This window comes from Charadrius vociferus, unplaced genomic scaffold (assembly GCF_000708025.1).
Source record: "Charadrius vociferus isolate BGI_N301 unplaced genomic scaffold, ASM70802v2 scaffold693, whole genome shotgun sequence".
Classification (NCBI taxonomy): domain Eukaryota; kingdom Metazoa; phylum Chordata; class Aves; order Charadriiformes; family Charadriidae; genus Charadrius; species Charadrius vociferus.
This window is the reverse complement of record NW_009647753.1, coordinates 254,650-278,340: the sequence shown is the minus strand read 5'-3', so window position 1 is coordinate 278,340 and position 23,691 is coordinate 254,650.

Below are 23,691 nucleotides of genomic sequence, written 5' to 3'. Positions count from 1 at the left end.
GTAGTTTTCTTGCATCTTTTTACCCTCTCTGGCAATATAAAGGGAGTAAATAACAGCTGTTTGGGCAGGGAACACATCAGACCGGGAGTACTTAATTGTAAGGGGCATTCTTATACTTAATTGTAAGAAGCACTGCAAAAAGTTTTCTGGAATGCAATTGTAGCCTGGTAGGGAACAAAGGCATAGAAGATTTTGACCAGCAAATTGCTAGTTCTGGAAAAAAAAAAAAAAAGCAGGCACAAAGAGCAGACAAAAACAAAATGGAAAAATAAGAGAATGTGGTTTCTATATCCTTATTCTGGGGTCAAGGAATGTGGTGACAGTCAGCCCTCTCTACCTAGAAATCCAAGCTGCATCTATGTGACAGGACTGTGAACCTATTGTGCTTGCCTGTGTAATACTGCCTTCACCTAAGATATCATATAAATAATAATAAATGCCATATCAATAGATTGGACATTTCATGTTTCTCACCTGTCTTCTTTGGAAATCATGTTGAATGAGACTTATCAGTTTGAACAGATCTGTCTCCTTTCAGACACCAGTCTACCTTTATGATTATGTGAGCAATGTGCTATTAAAATCACTCGTGTGCATATATAGGAGACAGCACAAAACTCAGAATGCATAAAGCCCATACCTGGGACAATTTCCAAGCTGGAATTTTCCCAAATGCACTATGCTGCAGATTATCAATATTTTGTTTTTAAAAGATGAAGACATGCAGTTAAATACATCTCTATATACATTGCCCCATTTTACCAATAAAGTCGTGAGTCAGGACACCAAAATGATGATCTGGCTTGAAAATGATGAAGTTTCCTTTTTTCTTAGTAAGACAAATGGGTATCTGGTTGCATTCAGAGCTTTTAATCTCCTCAATTTGAACTTTTGACCATACATCAATGTAGTTCACTTATTCAGGCTTCTCTTTGAAGCATCATGTTAAGAGGAAGGATTTTGCATAGAAGAAGTGCAAAACGTGGGAAGAAATCACAGTTCGCGCCTATCATTGGTAATTATTGTTCTTTGCAGTGTGTTTGCTACACCAAATCAGCTTGTTGATCTTACAGTTAGGATCTTGTTTTAGCCCTCAGTGTCATTTGCATGATAATGCTACAAGCCAGTTGCACCAGAAAGTACTTTTGCTGATGAAATCTGATTATACAGGCTTCAGCTCAAAGAAGCCCTTTAGTGTAAAGCCAGTTCTGTGGACAACAATGGAATTGCCTTTATGCTTAGAGCTACCTATGTATCTAAATGAAATCGGTGCCTTCCTGTTCTTCCCCTTTCCACAAGAAAATAGTCAATTCAGGTAAAAGAGAAGTGCACAAAACCTCCTTACTCCCATCCTTCTAGCACTTGTACTTATTTATGGCACATCTTCTCAATCATTATTTGCGAAGTAAAGGACCCAAGCCATCTTCTTAATCACTATGTGTGAAGTAAAGGACCAAAAAGATTTCAGCTAACGTATACAGCAAAGATTGACAGGCAGAGCTTGGTAGTCTTAGAAAGGGATTTTCTAAAACATCTTACTAGATCAAATAACTATCTTATATTGAAATCAAGCAAGGTTTGATAATTGTGCATATGAGTATCTTTACATCGTATTATCATCCAAATACTTTTAGAAATCCAGTCTGCACATGAGCTTAGCCGTTAACTTGTTCTTTTCTATCTGTACAGGATACTTTATGAAGCAGTGGTTGGACCAGTGTTAATTTAAAATTAACAGGAAGGAATGAAATAAAATTGAGATATAAAGTAACAGAAAACCACTCTGAGTTGTAGCAGCTAATCCAAAGCTTGAAGGAGCAGAAAGCTTTCTTCCTAAAGGTGCTATAAACTCACCACGTAAAGAAAACAGAATCAGCAACTAAAACTGTACAGGCTGCATAGAAGGAACTGACCCTTCTGTTTCTCACGTGGGCCGGAGGGAAAGGGCATCAACAAAGAAGCAGTGGTAGCAGGGTATTTGAGATGAACTATTTGTTAACAACAACAAAAAACCCCAAACTCAGGCCATTTTATTCTATGCATCTCTGTTGAATGTCGGTGCTGTGTGGTACTAGCTGGGAATCCTCTTCAGCAGGCTGTTTTAAGCAGAGAGTGAGTTAGTTCATTGAGTTAGACCCAGCTTGCAGCATTCACAGCTTTGAACCCAAAGTATTATTTTGTATTAGCCTATGAAAAGTAGTCTTCCACTCAATGCACATTTACTATTCTAAAGTGGGGAGGCAAAGCTGATACACAAAGGGGTGCAACAAGTCGATTTGCAGCAATTTTTACTCAACTCAAGCCTGAGTGTCAAAGCTTGAACTGAAGATCTCCTGTTTTGTGTTTGGAGCTAACTTTAAGGGAAGTCACTCTGTAGATAGCACGAAATTACAAGGAAAAACAATTTGCTATACTCAACTGGAAATGTCACTCATAAGCATCACCATGTACAGAAAAGTTTTTAAAAACATCTGGGTAGTCTTAGTATCCCTCTTTTCCTTAACTTTGTCAAGATTAAACATGCATACAGAAAATTATTCTTGATAAAGAGAAAGACAGAAACTGAGCCCTTGGGTTTGAGATACACCATCCTTTGTGCTGCATTCATAGCATGGAGATGTTTGGAACTGAAGGTAGGTACTGCCCTGACCCACAGCCTGCCCCGTGACTGCAGGTAGGGTTGAGTTCTGACCTGTTCGTGCTCCTTGTTTTTAGGAGTATCCCATGCTGCTACTCAGTATCACCAACAGTAAGGTTGAAGCATCAGCAGAGAGATTTGCCTTAAACCATGGGACGGGCTTAAAAGTCACACAGTGATAAAAAAAAAATGCTCTGATTTCTTTCTCTTATTTTGGTTTAAAAGCCCAGGCTCCACTTAAGACACTTCTTAGCCTGCAATCTTGAGAGCTAGGAGCGTCTAAATAGAAGTTGGGATTCTTCTGTAAACATGTGAGATTAGAATCAGAGGCTAAAAGGAAGAAAAGCAACTTCCCTGAGAATCACAACAACTGAAAATCTACTTGCAGCTGTGTTCCACTTCCTGCAGATCCAAGCTGCCTGAGTATGTAGCTTCACAGATCTTCTTCTTGGCAGAAAAGCTGTCTTCAAAAGTTCCCCAATACTCTCATTCCCCAAACCCTCACTGAAGTTTGCTGTTCCTGCTTTTGTACTGGTAGCTCAGCTTGTTTGTGGCCAAGCTATAAATCAGTGCACTGAAATAGTAGGTGTTAAAAATAAGATTGTTTTCTCTACAATGTTATTTCTCACGCAGGTATCTCTCGTGAGGGTTTACAAGACAGAGGCTGATGAGGCAGTTTCTGCTTTTTTCGCCAGTTGCTTTAAGCTGGATCACCTCATCCTTGACTTTTGTGCAAGAATAATAAGATGAAGAGTTTCTCTTCTGATGCAAAAGAGAGAAGCACTGGAAGGAAGCATAGCTAGAGAAAACAGATTACATTTGCTTAAAAATTTTAATTATCTCAGACAAAACAGAAGATAAAATAATGCTTCACTATCTAACATCCCCCAATATTAAAAGGAAAGGAAATAAGCAGACAGCAATCAAGACAGGCTTTCGCATTTATTGTGTACCACGATCCCATTGCAATAGGTCTTAAAGCAAAACAGATTTTTCAACATTCATAGGGCAAATGAATCTGTATCCAAGTTGCTAAAAACTATTAATAGAGAGTCCCAAGGAAACTGCTTGCTTTTCCTCACAAGATCAGTGCAAATTTAATTGGTCAGGTGCATATTAATTAACCTGGAATTGGCTATTAATGAAGAAGCTGATGAAAAGTGTTATGTGTTCCTTTCCTAAATCATCTACCAAGATCTCAGTTTGGACTTCTCTCACAAGCTTTGACCACACTCACCATCAGAAGTGATGCAGCTTTCCAGACTAGCTACAGACTAACTCATGTAACAAAAACTATCACTTTTTGTAAGTGATCCAGGGTCCCAATCTAACCTGCTTTTTTATACACAAAAATGGATTAAGTAAATTTCCAGCTTGTGGGAAGTACTGAGCTAAAAGTGATAATCTCTGGATTATTTTTTTCTCTCTCTTTTTATAGAAAAAGCAACTCAGGTCTGAATGGACCATAAAAGAAAATAGTATGCATTTTAAAACAAGGAGGCCAGAGGAAATGTGATAGTTGAGCCAGAGTAAAAATATAGATCATTTCTCAATGCTTACAGGTTGCCTGCAGAACGTTGAGGAAAAAGGCACTTTTATGAGTCAGATCCAAAATCACAGACAGATAAGAGTACTTTTTCTTAATTTCCCGAATTACATTTCCCACAGGGCTTTGAGCAAATCTCCTACAATAGTGTCTCTGCAGAGTTTCCTTCCCTTTTCTCTAATACAGAAATAACGACAACTTCTTCACCTCACAAGGTTACTTCAAGGTTAAATTAATTAATTTTTCTAAAGTCATTTGAGAGTAGCTGCTTAACTTGTCATTTAAAATCAATTAAGACCAGCTAGCTTTCAAAGAGGCCTTAAGCTTGACCTCTAATGATACCACTGTATCTCAGTGGCAACAATGACTGTGACGGAGTGCAGACCCATCTGACATATAGCTTAAACCAGCTGTCTCATAACTGCATGACTTTGGCAGTCCAGACCTCTCATGAGCTGTAATTCCTAAATGTAAAAACCAATATGCCATTGATTCTTTGAACAAATGACACATGAGCATTGCTATCCCAAAGGGGTAAAAGAATCGTAGAATCATAGAATGGTTTAGGTTGGAAGAGAACCTAATGATCATCTGGTTCCAGCCCCCCTGCTGTGGACAGGGACACCTTCCACTAGACCAGGTTGCTCAAAGCCCCACCCAGTCTGGCCTTGAACACCTCCCGGGATGTGGGGCATACACAACTGCTCTGCACAACCTGTGCCAGCATCTCACCACCTTCAAAGTAAGGATTTTCTTCCTGATCTCCAATCTAAATCTTTCAGTTTGAAGCTGTTACATCTCATACTATCACTCCATGCTCTTGTAAAAAGTCCCTCTCCAGCCTTCTTGTAGGCCCCCTTCAGATACTGGAAGACCACTATAAGGTCTCCCTGGAGCCTCCTCTTCTCCAGGCTGAACAACCCCAACTCTCTCAGCCTGTCTTCATAGGAGAGGTGCTCCAGCCCTCGGATCATCTTTGTGGCCCTGCTCTGGACCCGCTCCAACAGGTCCATGTCCTTCTTATGTTGAAGGCCCCAGAGCTGGATGCAGTACTCCAGGTGGGGTCTCATGAGAGTGGAATAGCAGGGAAGAATGGCCTCCCTCGACCTGCTGACCACGCTTCTTTTGATGGACCTCAGGATATGGTTGGCTTTCTGGGCTGCAAGCATGCATTGCTGGCTCATGTTGAGCTTCTCATCAACCAACACCCCCAAGTGCTTCTCCTCAGGATTGCTCTCAACCCATTCTCCATCCAGCCTGTATTTGTGCTTGGGATTGCCCCGACCCATGTGCAGGACCTTACACTTGGCCTTGTTGAACTTCGTGAGGTTGGCGTGGACCCACCTCTCCAGCCTGTCCAGGTCCTTCTCTGGCATCCCTTTCCACTACAGTGTCAACAAAGAAATACTACTCTGTAAAAGACTCTGCTCAGTATTAAGCAGTACTGTTGCAAATTACTTTCATTTTCCGTATATCAGATATGCAACACTCGGCAGATGTCAAGGGGAGTTTTATTGTCACTTGCTTCAACTGAGAAAATATTTGTATATGTTGCACTTTTGAATTATGTGGGGTGTTATCTGATACAGCTGTTCAATCACCTGCAGCAAATTTTCCTTTCACTCAGATAAAAACTAAATTAGGAAATAAGTGAGAACATGCTAGCTATCAGCTGCCTGCACTGAGCACTTTTACTTCCGTAGCGTGATCCCGGCTTGCACAGTTTGTAACCAATCTCTTTTACGGCTGTTTAACCATACAATCTCATGGAGGGATTTGTGGGGAAGAAGCAAAGGAAGGATATTTCCTGTTTTTTCTAACAAAACTCCCTTTGTGTTTCCACGAAAGCTGCCTCACGTTACTGCAGTTCTGTCTTCTGACAGTTTCCTACATAAAATATTTCCAAAAGCTTTCTACAGCTTGTAGTGCCTCAATTAAAAGGATTTCCAACACTTCCTCTGTGTGATCACCCCCCAGTCTGAAAGACATCATTATGAAGACGTGTTTCCTGACAATCCACCTACATATTCTTTAACTCAGTTTATCTCATTACACATTACTGTACCATGAAAATAAAGTGTTTCCTGGTCTTACAGCTCTAGGCAAAAGGCCTGATAAGGCCTGTTAATGTCTACAAATGTTATTTGAACTACAGGACTGGAGTTAACGGAGATATTTCAATAAAGCTGTGAAAAAATAATTTTTCACAGTGTTCCACTTACTAGCAAGTTAGACTTTATATGTAGCAGAAAATCAAACTTCATATGTAGCATCTAATTAAGGAATCAGGAATCTTTTTTCTTTCCTTCTTGTGTTTATGTGTTCACATTTTTTTGTTGATTAAGAAGGCCTTTTCTCACCCTCTGTTGAGAAAATCGTTTTGAGCTTAATCTTTCCCATTTCTTTGAATCTCATTACTTGTTCACTTGAATCTTATTTCTGCTCAGAAATGGATTTTTTGTTTGTTTTCTTTTTTAAAAATTAGGGTGAAAGGAAGACAATGAGTTATAAATATTGGCTTACAGAAAAAATACTAACAAAATCATCAACCTTTTTAGTCCTACGTTCTTTAGCTTCCACTATTTTGGCAGGTTTATTGTGTGATTCGTGATCCTACAATTAAAAGTGGGTCTCTAGAGAGATGTAGCATCAGCTAAAGTGATATGTAGGTTAAGAACAATGGAGCACACCTGAACGTGTCACCACAGCGTTTTTCAGCCAATTCACCTTTTACAAACATGCTCTTCTTTAGGTAAGACATTATTTTTTAACAGGAACTACTGTACTCCATTCAAAACTTTAAAGATGACTGAAGGGCGTAAGTTCAGAAAAAAAATCAATTTCAAGCTAATTTAAACAATATGACAATACCTTTTATTATGTGCTTGTACTGAGGATCTCATCTCCACCATAGCCTTTCAGGTGCTCTTTAATGCAAAGGATAGAAATAAAAAGACATACTTGCAATTGATGTAAGCTAAGAAAGCAGCTTTCAAGCAGACTGAAATTATTTTACTTGCACTTAGGCTGCCTATACCTGCTGTCATATAGAACAATGACAGACTACCTAAAAACATGAGAATATGAATCAAAAAATCAAATAAGGAAATCAAAGATAGGCACTAAACATTACTTAATTTTATTTCTGTCTTCATCCATGGTGAAAGGTGTTTATGGGTGTATTACTGCCTCCCTAACTTACCTGGGTGGTCACTTGACAAATATAGTAGAGATTCAGATTTTCAGAATTTGTCCACCAGAGATCAAACACAACCTACAGATAGTACTGGTGTCCAGGGCCTTTTTATATGTAATTGCAAAATCACATTCTCTCTCTCTAAACCACCTTACCACTCTACATAGCATGCAGCTCAGGTGCTTTAAAATTATGTCATAGAATAATTTAGATGGCAAAATACCCATATAGATTTTTGGTCCAACCCTTTCTTAAAGCAGAAGCAATCAGATCAAGTTTCTTGGTGCATTGCTGAGTTTTGAGAATCTACAAGAATGGAGAACCCATAGCCTCTCTGGGCACCTGGGCCAGTGTTGGACCACACTCACAGTGAAAAATTTTTCTTATATTCAACTGAAATTTCCCCTGCTGTAACTAGGGAATAATGCCCGTCTCTTATCTTTCCACTGTGCACCTCTGGGTCTGTCTTCTCTGTGGCCCGTCTTTAAGTGTTTGAATTGAATTAGATCCCTGCTTAGCTTTCTACTCTGCAGAAGAAACCTGCCTTCCTTGGCCTTTCCATGCATGTCCTGTGCTCCAGCCCCTTGAACCATCTCAGTGGCCCTCCTCTGGACTCACTCCAATTTGTTGGTATCTCTGTTGTTCTGCCCAACACTGGACACCAGTATTCCAGCTACAGCTTCAGGAGTATGGTTTCAAGTGATTAAAGGGAAATAATCATGTCCCTTAACCTGGGGCCCCACTCCTGATCAGTGTCTTCTGAATGGCAAAGATGAATACAGCCTGAATTTACCAGTCCCCACTGGCACACTGATTGGAGGCCTGCAAGAAGTGTCTACTGCAGCACTGGCTGGATTGTTCCTGGAGAAACTGATGGTGGGAAAACAGTGTATTAACTGAGATGCAAGAATTATGTGGTTTTACAGTCCAGGAAACAGGCCAGATGGGCCATCGTGGCCATAGAAGACACATTATGGAGCATTCACTGAGGACTGGGAGAGCAGAATTTTGCTCCTTAGCAGGAACAGCCTGTCTATAAATAGCTCTGTAGTTCAGCTTCCAACCACCACCTTGAAAAACTACTGTGTGTATATTATATGTTCATCACAGCAAAACCAGACTTCAGCAAGATATGACAACTTCCTTTTTGGCTTTTATTAATGAACAAAAAAAGTGTTTTCTTTCTCTTTGATTGAAGACACTAGTGTTTTCCAAGGTGCATCGCAGTCTATCCCTGGATTTAGGTAAAAAAGCAAATACTAAGAATGCAGCATAAGAATGGGAAATGTCATAATCATTTTAGAAGACTGGAACGGCATCTGAAACACCTCATCTAGCCACCCTTAAAAGCAGAACTCTATCCACCAAGTAGGGACTTCATGAGAAGGCCCTAAGCAGGCTTTTTCAGGCAAATCTGTCATCTTATGTCATCAGCCTGAAGGCTTTTTTTTCCCCAGGGGAAAAAAAAGGCCTTGGACCTTCTAACACTGCCAGTGTATTTGCAAAGAACAAGTAGAACTTCCCTCTTCTAACACTGTTGTTCTGCACTGCCCCTCAGGCCTCAAGATACTTTGCATAAGGGAAGGGGTCTTCAAAGGCCAAAGAAAGAACAGTGGAGAAGGGATCTTCTCTTTCCCCACACAACAAGCCAAAACGATGAGGACCAGATTGTGCTGAACTATGGTTAACTTCTTTCACATCCTGACATTGAGAGCAGCCAATGAACAGAATCACTGAATCACAGAATGGTAGGGGCTGGAAGGGACCTCTGGAGATCATCTAGTCCAACCCCCCTGCTAAAGCATGTTCACCTATAGCAGGTTGCACAGGATCATGTCCAGGCAGGTTTGAATATCTCCAGAGAAGAAGACTCCACAACCTCTCTGGGCAGCCTGTTCCCATGCTCTGTCACCCTCAAAGTAAAGAAGTTTTTCCTCATGTTCAGATGGAATTTCCTGTGTTCCAGCTTGTGCCCGTTGGCCCTTGTCCTGTCGCTGGGCACCACTGAAAAAAGTCTGGCCCCATCTTCTTGACACCCACCCTTTAGCTATTCATAACTTTGATAAGATCCCCTCTCAGTATTCTCTTCTCCAGTTTAAACAGACCCAGGTCTCTCAACCTTTCCTCACAAGACAGATGCTCCAGACTGCTAATCATCTTCATAGCCCTTCGCTGGACTCCCTCCAGTAGTCCTTTGTCTGTCTTGAAACATGGAGCCCAGAACTGGACACAATACTCCACATGTGGCCCCACTAGGGCAGAGTAGAGGGAGAGGATAACCTTGCTTGACCTGCTGGCCACACTGTTTTTAATGTACCGCAGGAGACCATTTGCCTTCTTGGCCACAAGGGCATGTTGCTGCCTCATAGTCAACTTGTCTGCCTGGACTTCCAGATCTCTCTCTGCAGAGCTGCTTTCCAGCAGGCCAATCCCTAACCTGTACTGGTGCATGGGTTATTCCTCCCCAGGTGCAGGACCCTGCACTTGCTCTTGTTGAACCTCATTAGGTTCCTCTCCACCCAATGCTTTAGCCTGCCCAGGTCTCACTGAATGGCAGCACAGCCTTCTGGTGTATCAGCCACTCCTCCCAGTTTTGTGTCATCAGCAAACTTGCTGAGGGCATGCTCTTTCCCCTTGTCCAAGTCATTGATAAATATGTTGAACAAGACTGGACCGAGTACTGACCCCTGGAGAACACCGCTAGTTACAGGCCTCCAAGTGGACTCTGCGCCACTGATCACAACCTTCTGAGATCTGCCATTCAGCCAGTTCTCAGTCCACCTCACTGTCCACTCATCTAACCTACACTTTGCAAGCTTACGTATGAGGATGTTATGACAGACTGTGTTGAAAGCCTTGCTGAAGTCAAGATAGACAATATCCCCTGCTCTCCCTTCATCTACCCAGCCAGTCATGCCATTATAGAAGTCTATCTGATTGGTCGAGCACGACTTCCCCTTGGTGAATCCATGCTCACCACTCCCGATAACCCTCTTTTTCTCCATGTGCTTAGAGATGACATCCAGGATGAGCTGTTCCATCACCTTTCCAGGGATGGGGGTGAGGCTGACTGGCCTGTAGGTTCCTAGGTCCTCCTTCTTGCCCTTTTTGAAGAACATTTGTGTAGAAACTGCTGAGCTACTGATCAAAGCATTGGCTAGGATCTAATCTTAAAACTAGCCATAATAAAAGATCCTGTCAAAAGAGAAACAAATGAAAAAGACTGGACAGAATTTCAAATGGCAGTGTCTCTTTGTCCTTGACCTTCCTCATGTGGGTTGTTTTCATCATGTGCGTGTCACCATTTTTCTGTCAGCACCCCACCTCTGAGCCTCCCCAGCAAATACATGTTAATTCTATGTCTCCCCCAGGATGTCTGTGAAAGCCTTCATTTGTTAAACTATTTTCGGGAACACGAAGTACACTTCCATTATTTATAGCATATCTAAAGCTGTTTCCCAAATTGTAGCTGTTCTGTAATAATTTTCCCTCTCCTTTTATTCAAGGTGCATGGCAATTTAACATTGCTCTTGGAAAATGTGCCAGAAACTCTCATCTCATCAAGGGATGAGATGGATCTCATCAAAGGATATTTTTTTTTTAGTTTTTGCTTACTGAAATATTTCAAGTACAATACAGAAATATTTTAAGGATATGCCACCATACATATTACATGGAAAAAATTAATAGATATCCCTCCAGAATATTCATTCCACCATTCCTTCACAGACGCAGATTCATAAAATCTTGCTGATCCAGTGTTTCTTTCACTAAGATAGATAAAGCAACTTAAAAGGAACTTACCTCCCTGACAAAAGTAGCTAACACTGTCCTGTAATATAACACAGCCCATCCTGATAACCAAAAAGAAGAGGCCCCCAGCATAATCGGACGCAAGCATCACCAAACAGGAAAAAACACAAAGACATATTCTTGGCAGGTTTGTAAATTCTTTATATAGACAGTAGAGCTCTCCTGCAAAGCAGAAGAAAGACTCTTTGGTAGTGGATATTTCAAATAGCACTGAAGTTCCTCTAACATCGAGCAGGCACATACTTCGTCCACCAAGAGTTCTGGATGCAGTGGCTTGAACTCTCTTCAAGAAAGCGGGCACACATACACACAGAGGCATGCACATTCCTCTCTCTCTTTCCATTGGCAGTGCTTCTTTAACCACTCACTGATGAGGTGGAAAACCAATCTTGGGTTTGTTTATGGTTTTTTTGGCTAAATGACAACTAGCGCAAGGAACCCAGATTAAGAGGAAGAAGGAGAGAGAGACTTCTCTTTTTGGGGAAGTTTTGGCTTCAGCTAAAACAAGAAACTGCATCAGTAAGACACAGCGTCGTGGCAGCATGAGGAGAGCCAGCTGATGGCTGTCCTTTCTGGGGCGGGAAGTTTCCTCCCTCAGCAAAGGGTCCAACAGATGCCAGAGCTGGCACAAGGGAAGGGCTGGGATGTACCCTTAGGGTGGGTGTCTGACCAGGACTGTGGCAATCATGCCATGTATAGGTCTGGGGGCTTTGATACATACCCATTGAAGTAGTTAACTACATACAACTTTAAAAAAAAAAAAAAATATCAAAGCTACTCTCTTCGGATGGTGCTGTGCCACAGCGCTCACCAGGACCAACATCTAACAGATTAATTCCATAGCTTCACAGGGAGGAAGCAAACTACGTGCTAAGTCTTGGTGCAGAGGTCTGAATTAGCTGATATTGTTACCGAAGTCAGTGACTTTTAAAGCCACCTCTCAAATCGCTACCCACCCAGAAAAACAATCAGCCTATATACATGTGAAAGAACCCTACAGACCTCTGCAAGACTAACATATAAGCCTATATGTTGATCAAAAATTTCCTGACTTGAAGATCCAATTCTTTGGTAGGTATGAAAAAAGTTTGTGTAGCGTGTTTAGCAGTTTACAGCACAGACTTTCACATTTGCAGACATTTTATTCAAATAGAGAAGTGGTTCCAACAGAAAATGATCAGAGCTGATATATACTGAAAGCAGAAAGACAGCTATGGGAAATACATCAAAACTGAGAGATACCAAAAGGGAAGAGGCAGTCCCTTACTCTGAACCAAGAAATAAAGTAGCAGAGATATGTACTTTCCTAACTATTCTGGGGCTAACATTTTTTCTGTAAGAAAACAAGACAGTAAAGCTGGTATGATAATGGAAAATTAGGAAAACTAGATGACATACCGACTAATCATACTGCACACTGGGAAAGCACACAGCCATCAAGCCTATCTTTGTGTAGCTGCAATATTTGAAGCATTGTATTCAGTTGCGATGCATTACTATAATTATAGTCATTTAAACAGTGGTAAGGATAGAGTGTCCTACAATTACGTATCTTCTGGTATTTTCTCATCACAAAAAGAGAGGGATGACTCGGTGATACGTTTACTTCGGTGATGAAGCTCGCCTGAGAAGCTCCTGCTTCCCTGTTCCTCCTGCCCTGCTGCTCGTCACTCACGGCCCTCCCACACCCCTAGGCTCTGCCACGCAGCTGTCTGGGGGCTTAACAAATTATCTGGGTTAAGGATCAACCATTTTTTCCTATCTGAGAGGGCTTATTTGAGACCCAGGTAATTTCAGAAGCAAATCTGATCTCCCTATCGGTTTATGGGTTTACACTTTGCTGTCGTGGCAGTGTCTGAATGCCAAGTCATTTGACAAGCCTTACATATGTTCTACCTTGCCAGCATTAAGGGCTGGGACTCACCAGCCATTATATCTATTATAAGCAACTCCGATAATGCGTGGGGGGTAATCCCCAGGTGGGGTGTGGCCACCCACACAGGACGGCCGTGAGTCACCTACACAATACAAACACTAAATACTAACAAAAATAACATCAGCTCTTACTCATCTTTGCCGCAAGAAAAGAGGAAGTGCGTTCAAGCGACCACGTTGTCAGCTTAAGAAAAAACACCTCCTGGGGTACGGGTAGGGTACAGTACAGGTGAACTACTCTAATTTTGGGCTGTTGCTGAAGACAGCCGTTAAATTATCCAGCTGCCCTGCTCCCCTGTCCCCTCTTTTGTGCTTTCTGCTCCTCTTTCACCACTACTGGTGCTTGTTTGATCAGCCTGATCACAGAGCCAAGCCAACATAAAACCAGCCCTACCAAATAAATAAGTGAATAGCTGTCCTGGTTTGAGTGACACAGGACTAATTTCTCTTCTAATACTTGGGAAAACTGCACTTTTAGAAGACTCTAGTGTCTGAATTTGTGAAAACACTTACTTTGTAGCCAGCTACGGTGTGTGGGTCTCAAGGTCTCAGGGTTTTCGAGCTTGCCAGGTGTGGGGATGAGGAGTGAGACCCAGACACTTGACCCAAACTGGCCAGCAGGATTAGTTCATACCATCAATGTCACATTCACTATAAATTAGAAAGCTTGTTGCGAAGTTCTCTCTCTCCCTTGACGGCTGCCATCCTGAGAACTTCTTGCCCAGTGCCAGACCCCTGAGCCCTTCCCTTCTTCCCAAAGCCACAGCGCTCACAGTGTCCCACATTTGCTGTCCACTGCTGGGAGCGCACAGCTTCCTGTGGATAGAATCTTTGTATATTTTATATTTGCATTGGGATCAATATTTGTTCTTTAGTGTTCTTAATTATCTAATCTTATTCTATTCAATCTGTTTACATTTCGACCCTCAGGTTTTCTTGTTTTTTTTCCTGACTCCCCTTCCCTGGTGGGGAGAGGTCATTGGGTGATAGAATAATTGTCAAAATGACAATAAACTGTTGTGGGTTTTTTCAAACCATAACAATAGTTTTATCTTTGTTGGGCTTCCTAGTCTGACTCACCTCACCCACTTGACTCCTGCATTGGGTCCCAGTTGTGCAGAGTTTACCCCCCACAATCATGATAGCAGTGGCATATCTCAGATATCAGGAAGTAACACCATTATCCTAGATGTGTGTAAACCAGCAGGTATTGGTTTAATTCGTCTGGGTTTGCTAACGCTTGATCTGAGGGTAACATCTTTAAAAGCAACTATGTGATACTGAGAAAGTGTTCTGCTGAATGTCTTTGCACAGAGCTGCTGAGGACAAACAGGACAGAAACTGAATTCCTGCAAGTTCAGAGAAACTTACTCCGCAATTTCTGCATCAAGCCTGTATCTTCTGCTTGAGCATTTCCACACTTCTTTTCAGCAAATCTCCAGTCCTGGAGAAGATGAAGAGTCTCAGGATAAGTGCAATTTCCAGTGATTAATTGGCTTCATTGTTAAAGATTCATACCTTACTTCCAGCCTGATTTGATTAGTTTTGACTTCCAGCAAGTGAATCTTATTGTACTATTGTTCTCTTAACACTGGTGTCTGTTCTATGTAACTATGGAAACAGAGCACTAGAAAAAAACAGTTTTATAAAACTGTTATTTCTCTATCAGTCTCAAATATTGCTGATAAGATGTACATTCCTGTGAATCTTCATATTGTCTCCTTCACCTCTTTCCTAAGGGCTCAAGGGAGAGCTGTCAAAGGAGATACCTTAGTATACCCATAGCACTTGTTGCTCTGCAGAGTTCATGCAGCTGTGCTGCCAAAAACCTGGGATGATTTTGTTTTGCTGAGAACAGCATACTCAGCTGCATGTAGTATGGATTTTTCTGTTTAGCCATTATCGGAAGTGCTAGACAATGGCCACAGCTGAAGAGGAGACATCAGATGGTTGAGACCACTGGGCAGGAGTGATGCCAAGATGTCTGTTCTTGGATGCTCAAATGATCTGTCAACCTCATCAGCAGACTTACAATCTGGGATGATTTTTCTGAAGTTTGATTGGAAAGACCAGCTAGTTTTATACTTCTTTTACAGCTGGAAGATAAATAATTTGTTAGATCATCTGGGCTTATGTCATCTAAGCAATTCCCTTACAAGGTCAGTGTGGCTTCAGTGCATGGTGAGAACAGAAGAAGAAAGGAGTCCAGGTTTGCATTGGTACCCATGGAAGTCACACTGGTTGGTGGTAGTGGCTTCTCCATTAGAATCTCATCTATTGTGAGGCCAACAGGACATACCTATGGTGGCCTCAAAGCCTGTGAGAGAAGCTTTTTTCTCATGGTGTTTACCTTCCACGCACAAAGCCCACCTTCTCAGCCTTAGAGCTGCAAAAGACATTCATGACATTAAGTAAGGGAACCCCAAAGGAAAAACAGAAAGAAATCCCGTAGCGTGCGTCTTTTTTTAGGTTTAAGTATCAATGAGACTTGGCAAATTATTTTGCCTTTAATGTAAAGCATCTAAAACAGACACATCATATGTAGACATATGATATCTAGTAACATATCTAATAAAATTATATGATGTGTAATAACAAAGAACTAACACAATGTGTCCAAAATTTCCTAGGAAGGAGAACCCTGGAATACCTAACAAGCTTTTATGTTAGTTATTAATTAGCTATGAAATAATCCTCACCGCATTAAAGTTGTGTGCTACAAGGCTTCTTAAAGGTTGCCACAGTTTTTAAGATATTCCCAGGATTTAGTAACATGTAGAAACCAGCTGCCCCGTGCAGCTGCATGCATGTGTGTTCTCACAGCCAGCCAGGCTGAGCCTCCCCCTGTGTGCTGCACACTATCAGCAGCAGCTGGCATCACAGTCCTTGCAGGTGTTAAGACAGTGAGCCAGTTTCACCCTCTGAATTTTCCAGGTCATTAACGTCCAGCTGTCTTGGCTCAGCAGGACCATTCTTCCACCCCAGAACCTCCCCACGCTCGCTCACAGGACAAACCCTACCGATGGTTGACCAGCAACATCGCCCCCAAAGAGACCTGAGGCTGCACAGTGCATGTGCTGCAACAGCAAGACAAACACCCTTTGCAGCCCAGTCTTAGCAGGAGAGTTGAGTCCTGCCCTCTTCCCTTCCAACTTTGCTCTCCTACAGCAGTGGAGGAAATGATTCAATGAGGAAAGAGCTAAGCCCAAATCCAGTCACCTGTTTTGCACGGCGACTTCTGCAATCCTTCATCTGTATAGGCACTGTTTATAGTCCTTTGAGAGCAAGGACCTGGGAAAACACTCTGCACAGTCATAGTATATACATACAGTCCCAGACAGAACTTAACTGACTACTTTAGGTATGCTGACAGTACACACATGCCAAACAGCTGCTGACTTCCTCTCACAGGTGAAATACAGCATGCCGACATACTCTGTAAACTGCTCTTTGGACTCCTCTTCTTATACACTGTTCTGAAAAGTCAGACTGTCAACACATGGTGGACCCTGGTAGGCAGCCAGCTGAGCAAGGGCCAGCCATTCACCTGATCAGTAGTGGTGGCCAGCAACACCTGCAGCCGTGTGAGCAGGTATCAGCTTTGCAACAGAGATGGCTTTAAGGCACCTAACAGCACCCCAACACCTGATGGGGAAGGGATGGAGAGAGGAGTAACAGGCTCTTCACAGTGGTGCCTGGGAGGAGGCATAAATTGAAACTAAAGGTGTTCAGGCTGGAGATAAGGGACAATTTTTCCCCACAGGGACCACCAGGCAGGTTCCCCAGGGAGATTATGCCATCTATGTCATTGGGTGTTCTTGAACCCCAGCTGGACAAAACCCTGAGTACCCAGGTCTGATCTCACAGATGACCCTGCTTTGGGCAGGAATTTGTGCTAGTATCCTCACAAGGTCACTTCCAGCCTGGATGACTGTGAATTCTTTTATGTTGAACAGTCTAAGACCTCTGTGTGAAAAAAAAAGTATCCTTGAGCCCAAAAATTCCTATGAGACTTTTCATCCTCTGTGGTTGTCTTTGCCAATATACTGAGAGTGGATTCATAACTGGAATTATTCCTATGGATTTATTGTGATAGAATTGTCTTTGGGAGGCCTTTGGCTGTATTTCCTCCTCATTATTTGCTGCTAGAGATTTAACTCTGCTGCAATGTCAGAAAAAGCCCCCTTAGCCTTAGAGTCCTTGATACCGATTCCTGTGGTGTTCTGTGTGGCATTCTGACTTTTCTGGTTATTTCTTGTGGTGACCATTCTTTCAAAGATGTATCATGCATGCTTTGATATCATAGATGGGGATTTCATAGACAGGGATTCCAGATTCACTGATTGCTTTTGTTTCTCTGTTTTGTCTATCACATTGTCTAAACCCAATCTTTTCCTGGTTGAGAGGCTGCCTTCTCAATATCAAAACAACTCCCTGCTGGGCACATTCCAAAGACTAGCCCAAGTCCCACTAACTCCTGATCAAAAGTTGTCAGTGGGACTGCTCGTGGATTGCAGTGCCACTCAACACGAATTAGAGAGACACAATCCACATTTGCACAAACAGTATTCTATTAAAAATACCAATAGTCTTAATATATGCATACAAGTAAGCCAGAATTCTATTGCTTTTCACTAGTAATCCTCCCCCCTGTTTCCATTTCCTTGTATAGTGTCACCTTTATAGATCACATCCAACCTAAACTGCAGGCTTTTCAGGATGGGTTCTTTCCTTTATCTGTTCATTTAAGTGACAATAATAAAATAATGCAGAATTAGTCACAAAACCAGAGGTGGAGCTTGTCACCAAGTTTAACATAGCTAACCACTGAGTGGGAGTAGATTTTGGCAGGCCAAGGCAAAAAACAAGTTGGCTTGTCTTTGTCCTGCATTGTGATAAATCTTCCAGCCATGTAAAAGTGCCATCTCAAGACACAGGATCTCAAGACTGTACTACGGATGTGAAAATTAGGTGAAAGGTGAGTGTACAGCAGAAATCACTGGGAGCTGAGTCAGCAACACGAAGAGTTTTGTAATATTAAAAATGTTTTTCTCTTCCAAACAAATCTTAACGTGCAAATACTTCAGCGTGTAATACTGAGTCTGACTAAGAAAAGCCTGATTCACTCATGAGCACATTTGAAGCCAAGGCTCACTCTTTTATTAAGTGTGTGTGCCCAGTGCAGCATAATGGTGCCCTGGCTTGCACCGGTATCTCTTAACTACCATAGTAAGTATCAGTCGCAGTGAGGATGTTCATCTCAGGAAAAAAAGACAAATTGCTTGATTAGTGTAAGACTGGACAAAACACAACGAAATATCACATGGAGATCAGGGAATGGAGTAGCTGACATTTTTAAGAGTGATTTTTATCTTTGCCTTCTGTGATTTTACTGTCTGCAGTCCCAGATGTAACTACCCACAGACAATGACTGCCATACTGAAGAACTGATTTTTCCCAGCAGAAACAAAGACTCTGTGTTCCCTGGCCAAAACTATCTTTTTGCCTGTAAATAAATTTTAGTTAAGAATTACACAAAAAAAAAAAAACAACAAACCCAAACAAAAACAAAAACAGGAGGGCATGTAAATAGAATATAGGCAGTTAATATAGAAAGCATACTTATATAAGTTAACATATGCAAATTAATATAAAGGCGAAAGTGTAATTGTGTTGGAGGGTGTTTCAATCTTGGGGCCAACATAGCTGCCACAAATTTGAAGTAATCTTAGAACTATGAGTTGCTTCATTGCTTCTGGCTGCTTCCCAAAAAATTTCTAAAGGCGATTACTTTGTTGCCTTAACCTTGCCCTTGTACTATTTAGGAAAGTGTTGAATATCCCAGAAGAGATTTTGCATTATTCATATTTCAAGGGTGTACCAATCCACCTCAACAGAACAGAAAGAGCCTGTGAACTCACTTTAATACCTGCCTTCTTACAGGACAAGCTTTAAGAAAAAAAAAATGATCAAGACTTTTTGCTTCTTGTAAAAGTTAAGTAGTTGATTATTATAATCCTAATAAAGTTAAACCTAGAGAAAAATAAACAAAATACTTTTTTAAACTCAGTTTGAAACTATGACATTGCCCAATAATTTCAGTTCATGGCACATACCAAGAAGGAAATTTCCTTGGCTGAGTCTGGTGTTAATGAATAACCAAGGGATGCTTCTCAGCTTTCACAGCTGAGGGTCTCATTCCTAAAAAGAACACCACAGCCTCTGAATACTGCATTACAAAACAGGACAGAGGCATAGCATGCAGCTTACACAGCCTGAAGTTTTTTCATTTTCCATTCAATTGGAGTATCAAAAATCTGTTCTTTCTTCTTTAATTCACATTAGATAAACTCACAAGGCATGTAAACATATCAGAAACATCTCTACATAGTGTTTTACCTTGCTTCTCTCTGCTTAATTTATGAAAATACAAATGAAGCGTTGTTAGGCTTGCTTCTCTGTATAGACCTTTCATTTTTATGCTTTTGCTATTCAAGAGTTGTCTCCAATACTAATTGTCACCCTGCTCAGCAGATGGTAGGCAGAACTGACTGGGCTGAAACTTCAGCTTCTTCTTAGGCCACACAACACACACACATCATGAAAACCTTCTCTTAATTTTCCAGTCATACAAAAGCTATAACCAATGTCATATTGGTTACATGGGAATTCTGACAGTGTCAAAACTTCTGACAGATCGTGTGAGCAAGACAGAAAGAGCGTGACATGACATATCAACATTGCAGGAGGCAAACGTGGCAAAGAGTCTTTAACTCCCCGCACTACTGACGGAACACGCAGTTGCGCTCTAGAGGTGTAACGTAACCTGTGTTACGCAAAGCTCTTCTTGCATGACTGTATCATTCTTATGCCTGTACATAATAAATCATGCACTGTAAGAAGCCTTCTCATTCAAATAACTTACTCATTTTATAATTTACCATTGCTGCATGGCATTGCAGGGAAACTAAACATGGCACATGAAAACAGATGGATGCCAGGGAATGGATGTCAGAATGGGATTACTTAGCATGCTCTGAGGGTCCAGCCTTGGTAGCTTTCTGATCTTCAGGTTAGGGAAAGGGTGTTTGATTTTTAACCTTACTTCTTTGTGGGCTTGGCTTTTTAGGCCTTTTTGTGGGGGAAAAAAAAAAAAAAAGTGTGAGTCTTTGTGGTCTAAGCAGGCCCACGGCAGGAGTTAGGAGTATTAGTGGGAGCTGCAGATGGAACGTGCGAACTGAAGCTGCTCTCTCCTGCTGACTTTCTGCCAACTGAAAAATGACCTCACTACTCAACCGACGGTACAGGTGTCTCCAGGAGTGTAGAGGAAACGAGTGCTCACACAGACCCAAAGGAGGGGAAACAAGAGGACATCATGAAGGCACTTGGAACACAACTGTGTAGAAATTCATCTCAGACTGATGGCACTCTGTAGAGAACCAGGATCAGATGTGGTTTTGTCTCAACATTGCTGCCATACTGCCATCTCCCAAAATCGAGCATTGTGCTCCAAGAAGACCATCCCCTTCACAGTTGTGGAATGGACAACCTTGTGCGCCTGCACGGGGACCAGAACCGCGAAAAGCACAGGAGAAGGCTTCTAGGGGAACAGCGCGTCCGGCACGAACTGCACGTCTGCGCATGAGCAAGGCCCAATATAAGGAGCACGCCCCCTTTGACAGCGCTCGCTCTTTTTCCTCGTGCTCAGTCTTTTTCCTCGTATTCCCCAGCTCCTCACTGCCTTGCACCTTCCTGGATCCCAGCTTTGACTGAGTGTGTCACGATTGACAGAATCAGCAGAGAACCATCGGACTCGGAGCGGTAACAGCGAACTCTCTCTCTCTCTTTTTCTTCTTCCTTTCCTTATCCCTCTTCTTTTCCCCTTTTGCCTTTCCTCCGCCTCCCTTTTTTATCTTCTCTCCCCGTTTTGTTCGGAAAATAAAGTAAAAGATTGTACGACATCTGACCGCTTTCAGCGTCTTAATCTCGTCCTTGGGATTATAACAAAACCTTCCCATTGTTGGATCGGGACACACTCCCACCACAAAAGCAAACTAGGATGACACACATAGCAGGGACTGAGTCATGTTGTCAGAATATCCCTGTGAAGCAGAAGCAGATGCTGCTTGTCACTGCAAGCATGATCCAGTGGTATTGGGGACACCTGACAAACTGCCCAACCTTCTCCTGTCTGTGGGTAGTGGTACAATGGGAATATTGTGTTTTCACTGCAGAAGAATATCCTTGTGATCCTCTAAGCTCATTCACCTCAAGATTTCCACTCTCTCTTTAGTAAACTTCACACAACTGTTGCCACACGTGAAATTTTTGCTACTGCTACAGCTTTCAAAGCCGTGTTTCTTCCACTTTTTCCATGAGTCATATTGCGTATGGGATGATTACAGTCCATTGGGACAGATTCTGCATATAAACTGTTCCAACTATATTGACAACCCTATGAATTTGCAGCAGCTGTCACCTCCTTCTTTTCCATGTCTCCAGTAGTTAACATTAAGTGTAGCATTTCATCAGGAAGCCAGGCAACATCACTTGCATTAATTTCTGCAGTATAAAAAACCTGCCCTTATGTACTGCAGCCAAGATAGGAAGGGAGAGTTCCAGCACAGAACACTAAATACCCTTGGAAGGTCTCAGTATACCAAATCATTTGCTTGAATACAGTCATAAGCAGAAACCTGACTTAATAACATTTTGCAACTATTGCGACACTTTTGATCCATGATCCTGAAAGTACTTAGTGGTGAAATAATTTACTCAAGGTCAGGCTTGGAGCCAGTGATAAGAATTGGCATCAGAAGTGAGAAGACAGCACTTAGCAGATAAAATAAAGCACACTGAATGTATTCAATTTTACCTCTGGCTCTTGAGCAAATAACATCCTCAAAATCGTCAGTCCCCCAGAGTACCTTAGACACTGTGTGTTAATAAAAGCTTGTGGCTGCTAACAGTAATGTGCACATCAGAAGAACTGGACCTTTTCCTCAGATCAATCTATTCTTGCTATGAAGTACCTATAGAATCTATTTTCTGTATGTTAATTTCTTTTTTTTTTCCTTAAAAAAATCAGACATTTGTCATTAGATTTTACAGACCAAAATAAAGAGAACTCACTGGTGTTTACAGAGATTTGCTAAAGATCCCAATTTGGAAAATATTTTACTCAGTGAGATATCAGTTTCAGTGATACTACACTTCAGTAAACAATGGTGGGCAGATTTTCAGTAGTTAATCTTTTATGGCACTTTAATGTCAACCAAACACAATGCCTCCCTCTGTGCTCCATCAGGTCTGGAACATGAAACCAAACAGATGACTAACTAAAGTCTGAAGAAAGTTGAAGTAAAAATGCCTGGAGACTTATGGATATTTTGAAACATGACATGTAACTTCCTAGATTAAATCACTATTATACCCAGCCTGGTCTCACGCCTACTCCAGCAGTTATCAATATTCAATGCTTCTGAGGAGGAAATAAACAGATAATACCTGGTTGGTGCGGTGGAAACATCTAATGAAAGGTGAAAGGTGAAGGGAAGAGGAATAGTCTGTCATTACTGGCTTATGGCTTCCTGACTTACTGGTGTGGCTTTCTGACCACAACACTGCCTTTCACCGCCAGCAGCTGTTGGAGGGATAGTGATCAAAGTGCAGCAGAAATAGCTTCACTGCAGTCTTAACGCAGACAGCTTGACAGGGACACCTCCTGCGCTCAGGTAAGTTCTGATGCTGATCATTATGTCAATGCTTCCGTCTGGTTAGAGGAACTGAGCTCTCCTTGGAGCCACCACTGCTACTGTAAAGCCTTAAAGCATTTAATTGCCGAGCTGTACTTACTATAACTCGATAAAAAACACATCTTGCAGGGACTATTCTTTAAGGACCCTTTCCTATACCAGACATCACAGTTCCTGACTGCACTCCAAATACCCATTAGTGTGTTATCTGATGTATTAAGTCACAGGCCTTGCAAAAAGCTGCATTTGTTTTGGATTGTAATGTCCAAGAATCTGCCAACACCTTATCATTCTGGAAGTGTTCAGCGTACAGTTAAGCCTATAAAAAAGGAATTCACCACCAGCTGCTAGTCCTCCTGTGATCATGATGTCACTCCCTGCTCGCTGCCCATTGTAGCACAGACTGGGACACTTACCACATACAAAAGGATTTCACACGGCAGTTACTCACTTCCTTGGACTGTCCAGCTAAGAACAGGTGAACCCAGAGAAGATCAGCGTCAAAGTCTGCACTGACCACAGGGAGATCTTTTGAATACCTTTTCTAGCCAGACGGATAGCACTAGATGTGGTCACACAACTGAAGAAGGCTCTCAGTACACAACGTCCACTCAAAATTTCAAAGACCACGCTCAGCCTGCCTCTGTTTGTCAAGACCATCAGTGTTTCCAAATTTATGACTGCTTTTTTCTTTGGAAGTGAGTTTTCAGGACATCACATTCTCTTGAGCCAACTGCTGCCCCCATTTCCTTACAGCTTGGCTGTATTTGTTCAAGGCCCTCCATCCTAATGAACACAGGGGGCTGCT